The sequence below is a fragment of the Myodes glareolus genome, chromosome 13, assembly GCF_982192425.1.
Source record: "Myodes glareolus chromosome 13, mMyoGla1.1, whole genome shotgun sequence".
Taxonomy (NCBI): domain Eukaryota; kingdom Metazoa; phylum Chordata; class Mammalia; order Rodentia; family Cricetidae; genus Myodes; species Myodes glareolus.
The window spans coordinates 16,576,848-16,583,029 of record NC_142038.1 but is presented as its reverse complement, the minus strand read 5'-3'; the positions used below and the strand labels follow the sequence as shown (position 1 = coordinate 16,583,029).

The 6,182-nt window shown below is 38.7% G+C and overlaps 1 protein-coding gene and 1 non-coding gene across 2 annotated transcripts in view; one reads left to right on the top strand and one right to left on the bottom strand.

Annotated features, from left to right (window-relative positions):
* Dcc (DCC netrin 1 receptor) overlaps positions 1-6,182 on the bottom strand; it is a 1,076,497-nt gene that overhangs the window by 492,300 nt on the left and 578,015 nt on the right.
* LOC125390664 (U6 spliceosomal RNA) lies at positions 4,021-4,127 on the top strand. Its single transcript, XR_015734786.1, has one exon. It is a non-coding gene; the product is annotated as a U6 spliceosomal RNA (small nuclear RNA).

Below are 6,182 nucleotides of genomic sequence, written 5' to 3'. Positions count from 1 at the left end.
TAAATAAATGCTTCCTTTTTGTTACTTGTTCTTAGGAAGTGAATTATTCAAGTTGTCAGAGTACATAAATTACATCTCTTTATTCACGGATATGGAATAGGCTCCCTTCCTCAAACCTTTTGTTATTTTTTTCCCTTTTTTCCCCTTTTGGTTTCAGGGCAAATCTTGACTTAGAAATAGCAAGGGAAAAGATTTGAAGAGAATTGTTCATTTAGAGTGAGAGACAATCTATGGATTATTTAAACAAAAACCAGAACTCTTTGCAACACGTCTTAGATGTTTTTCAACATTGTTCATTGTGGAGAGAATCATCATAGGCTGACAAACACCATCACCGTCTATGACTCCCCACAGACCCAAATGCACCACTGGCGCTTACTGAGTGCATGCCGAAATGTTCCAGGCTCAGATTAACTAGTTTAAGAAAAGAAGCTCTTGGGAAGCTTACACACTGTAGTGTTATCTGAATTTAGGAGCAAATCACTGAGGTAATGAATTTAGGAGAAAGAGCTTTCATTACACATCTGTCTACCAGGTATAGGTCTATGACTCAGTGGGTAGATATCTCACAACAGAAATATGAGTTATTTATGACAAACTGCCTTTCACTATAACCTTCAGAGGGATCTTCTTTCTAACAACAATTACAGGATAGCCTTATTTAAAAAAAAACAAGGTTTCAATTCTAAAATTATTCACTGAAACAGTGAGATCTCTTTTAAAGAATAAAAAACAAAGAGAAGAAAATAGGAAATCTTTAAAATCTGTCAATGAAATCCATGCTCCCAGGTCATGAATTTTACTCCACGAGATGCAGGAATATGGCAGTTACAGTTAAAAGGATGAAGTTTAGAACCTGGGCTGTCTTAAAAAGACTCAGCAGTGGAAATTGTTCTGGAGGAAATATCATCACTTTTACCCTTTTCTGTGCTGTATTGGTTTGGTCTGTTTGTGTTAAGAAGAGCATCTGATGTCTTTCCTTACTTATTTTTATTAATTCTTCAAGCATTCCCTACATTATACTTAGAACACTTATGTCCCCCTCCCATATTTCCTCCCATATCTACCCCTTATTCCATACTTATTTAACTCTGTTGTCATCTTTTCCCACCCATCAAGTGTCATCAGTGCTGCCTAATTGCTCTTAGATGTGTGTCCATCCACTGAAGCATGCTGTAGTAACCAGAGGCCACGTCTTAAAGAGAGTCAACCCCCCTCTCTCCCAGCAGCTATCAATTACCAGCAGCTTTTCAGGAAGCATGGGACTTTATGCTCTCTCAACTCTCCACGCTGGGAGTTTGTCTGGCTTGAGATTGTGCTGATGCTGTGCATGTGGTCACATCTTCTCTTAGTTCACACTGATTACTTTATGTTTCTGCCAGTTTGGGTCCTTACAATTTTCCTGGTCCTTCTGTAACATTCCCTAAGCCTTGGGGGGAGGGGTATAATATAGATATCACACGTAGGGCTTGCATACTCTGTAATCACTATTTTCTGTACCTTGAACACTTGTGGGTCTCCAGTTAATTACTATCTACTTAGAAAAGGATTGAGAGATGAATTAATCTGTGACTATAATGTCATTAGGAATTGGTTTACTATTTTACTCCAACAGCTACTCAATAGTCATGGGTTCTTCCCTAGGACCTATGACCTCTCTAGAGACCTACCTAGTCTGATAACAATGCCAGGTACAAATTCCATCTTGCAGAGCAGGCCTTAAATGCTAATACCAGCAAGTGTGAAATGACCTTGTAGATTATTCATTATGTAATTTCTGCCCCTTATGTATATTTTTTGGAACAAAGGCTTTGCTTTGCTGTTCCCTTTACTTGCTCTGTTTTTCTGCTTTTTTTGTTGTTCACTTATTTTTAGAGAGAATCTTAATGGTGCATCTCTAAATTGTGAATCTCCTCTTTCAGCTCAGGTGTGCTCCACCAGCCTTAGCTCTGTTCAAGGTCTTGATATAGGGTGATTATCCTGGACTAACCAGGCACCCAAACTAGAATAACAAGGATCCTCAAAATAGGAAGCGTGAGGAGAAGGTATTGCAGAGAAGGGTAAAGGCCTTGTGAGCAGCACTTTAGGAAGAAAGAACAAAAGAGACTCTGCTCTTGGCCTTGAGGCTAGAGGATGCAGCCACAGGCTGAAAACCATAACTAAAAAATATCCCTAAATTAGTTCAGAAAATCTTTACAAAACAAAAATAATGTGAACTAAATGTAAGCATTTGAAAATATATACCAGATAACCTAAGTAATTATTCTAAAGAAAAATATCAGTGTTTACAAAAGCTTTAGGACGGTTAGAATTCTCGTAATAAGCATTTACACTGGACAAAATGGCTAGGGGCTGAATATATTTCCTCTTTGCATTGCTACACTTTCCTTTAATATCACAGTAACCTTGTCATCATCTCTGTCTGGGTCTTCTATTATTTTCCCTGGGACACAAGAAGCTCGAGCTACTTTTTCAGGGTGTTTTGGACAATCCCATCCCTTCCCTGGTTCATTGACTTGTGTTACTTGGAAACCATGGTTTCACAGTTACAACTTCTGAGCTTGGAAAGTAATTCATTGTTTACAAAAAAAAAAAAAAGAAAAAAAACGTGCTTGTGAGTCTGTGTAGGTTTATATATGCCTATATGAGTCCGTGCCATTTACCTAGAAAACATTTTTTTTTTGCTGTGTCTTAAGAAAAATATGTGGTGGTACAGAAATTTTGGGAAGATCTTTATATGTCCAATTAACATTCCTCACTTTTGAGTACTATTGCTCGTGATTGTTGGAATCAAATGGTACTGTAAAGTCTATCCAAAGGAGGCACAAAATTAGATATGTGACCTACATTGAGTCTCAAAAATATTAATATCACAAAATAACCCTGTACAATAAAAAATATGTCTATGCCTCTCTTTCACTTAGCTAAATATCATTCTACCAAAATATTTTTATTTTAACCAATTTATAGCAATTCGCTTTGATTTGTTTGGGGAAAAAGATTAAAATAAATGAGTATGTGGACAAAATAAATTATAAAAAGCCTAAATTTAGTTTGTTAATAGCAGCAGTTAAAAGTATAATGATGCATCATGAAGTTGGCTGTGCTTTGATTGTATTTGTTTTTCTAGTATGGCTGTAGCCTGCTGTCTTCATACTGAATGTAGCACTTGATGCTGAAGTCACCGGGTAATGAACTATGATGAGCCACTGGAAATTTTGTAATATTTACAGGAAAATGATGAGTCTCAGTAGGGGTGAAAAAAATGAGGGGACAACGTATATAAATTAGTAAAGAGGTAACAGCAACTCTAGAGCAACAATAAGAACGTAAAAGTTACAAGAAATTAGTGGCAGACCCAGAAACAGGAAGTTGCAAATTCTGTTTCTACTGGCAATGTAAAAGTAATCATTTATGCAATTTATTAAAAAGCTTAAAATTTTTAATTATAGAAAAGGGCTTCGGGGATAGACATTTGATAGAATTTTCCTGTACTTAATCTGTCATTTTCTAACATGCTAGGGAATCTGATAAATGAAAATAAACAAATATTCAAAGATCTATAATTATAGAAAGAGACGTTGAACAAATAAAACTTGAACACATGAAAAACTTGCAAGGATATGGCCAGAGAGACTGAAATAAAGTCTCAAGTGGTCAGAAGTGGGGGGAAAGTGTTTACTGGACACTGCTAATCTCTAACAGTGTCTCCTAAGTGAAGTAACAGTTTGTTATCAAATCATTAAATTCCCTGGAGAACACTCTTAGGAACATTTGGTATTTTCTTTTTAATGTTTACATCATATATGCACATCCTAACACATTATCCTAACAAATGTACTTGAATATATAGGTTTTTATGATTGTGTATATGATATTTAAATATATTACACATGTGGGCAAAAGTCTGTGCATGCATGTATATGCTAATTTTCATAAAAATCCCCTTTTCATTTTGCTGTTATCTGATATTTTTTCTGCTTTCAACATAAAATGTTTATGTTTAGAATCACGTGTCTTGTGCTCGCTTCGGCAGCACATATACTAAAATTGGAACGATACAGAGAAGATTAGCATGGCCCCTGCGCAAGGATGACACGCAAATTCGTGAAGCGTTCCATATTTTTAAAAACCCAGGATAGCCAAAACAGTCTTATACAATAAAGGAACTTCTGGAGGCATTACCATCCCTGACTTCAAACTCTATTACAGAGCAACAGTATTGAAAACAGCTTGGTATTGGCATAACAACAGAGAAGTAGACCTATGGAATCGAATAGAAGACCCGGGTATTAACCCACAAACGTATGAACACCTGATTTTTGACAAGGGAGCTAAAGCTATACAATGGAAGAAGGATAGCATCTTTAACAAATGATGCTGGCATAACTGGATGTCAACCTGTAGAAGAATGAAAATAGATCCATATCTATCACCATGCACAAAACTCAGGTCCAAATGGATTAAAGACATCAACATTAATCCGACCACTTTGAACCTGATAGAAGAGAAAGTAGGAAGTAGTCTATAAGACATAGGCACAGGAGACCACTTCCTAAGCAGAACCCCAGGAGCGCGGACAATAAGAGAAACAATAAATAAATGGGACCTACTGAAACTGAGAAGCTTCTGTAAAGCAAAGGACACTGTCAGTAAGACAAAAAGGCTACCTTATGACTAGGAGAAGATCTTCACAAACCCCTCAACAGACAAAGGTCTGATCTCCAAAATATACAAAGAACTCAAGAAACTAGACACTAAAACTCTAATTAACCCAATTAAAAAATGGGGTACTGAACTGAACAGAGAATTCACAACAGATGAACTTTGAATGGCTAAAAAGCACTTAAGGTCATGCTCAACCTCCTTAGCGATCAGGGAAATGCAAATCAAAGCAACTTTGAGGTATCATCTTACACCTGTCAGAATAGCCAAACTCAAAAACACCAATGATAGCCTATGCTGGAGAGGATGTGGAATGAGGGGAACACTCATCCATTGTTGGTGGGAATGCATACTTGTGCAGCCACTGTGGAAATCAGTGTGGCAGTTTCTCAGGAAACTGGGAGTCAGCCTCCCTCAGGACCCAGCAATTCCACTCTTGGGAATATACCCAAGAGATGCCCTAACATACTACAAAAGCATTTGTTCAACTATGTTCATAGCAGCACTATTTGTAATAGCCAGAACCTGGAAACAACCTAGGTGCCCCTCAATAGAAGAATGGTTAAAAAAGGTGTGGAACATATACACATTAGAGTTTTACTCAGCGGTAAAAAACAATGACAACTTGACTTTTGCATGCAAATGGATGGAAATAGAAAACGCTTTACTGAGTGAGGTAAGCCAGACCCAAAAAGAGGAATATGGTATGTATTCACTCATAAGTGGATTCTAACCGTAATTAAAGGTCTTTGAGCCTATTATTCGTGATCCTAGAGAAGCTAAATAAGAAGGTGAACCTGACGAAAATCATGTAGCTATCCTCCTGGAGATTGGAAATAGACAAGAGTGCCAGGTAACCTCGGGTGCATGGGGGGGGGGGGGCTGTTGAAAGGGGAGAGGGTTAGAGAGAAGGGTGTAGGGGAGGAATGGGGAAAGATCGGGGGACTGGGATGCGGGGGGGATGGAGAATGGATAGATATGGGATCAGGGAAGTATACACCTCAACTAAGGGAGTCATTTTATGGTTTTCAAGAGACTTGAGTATAAAGGGGATCCCAGGTCCAAGGAGAGATCCCCAGATTGTTCTCTGGACAGAGGAGAGGGTGCCTGAACCGGCCTTGGCCCACAACCATACTGATGAACATTTTGCATATCAACATAGATCCTTCATCTGGCGATGGAGGGAGATGGAGGCGGAGACCCATGTCGAAACACTGGACCTAGCTCCCTAGGTCCAAACGAGAGGCAGAAGGAAGGAGAACGTGAACAAAGAGGGCAAGAGCAGAGGAAACCTTCATCCGACGTTGGATGGCGATACAGACGGAGACCCATATTGGAGCACCGGACAGAACCCTCCACGGTCCAAATGAGGAGCAGAAGGATGAAGAAAATGAAAAAAGAAATCAGGACTGCGACGGGCGCCATCACCCACTGATACAAGGAGACTGATCTAATGAGAGTTCACCAAGGCCAGCTGGACTGGAACTGAATGAGCACGTGATCTAACCAGATTCTCT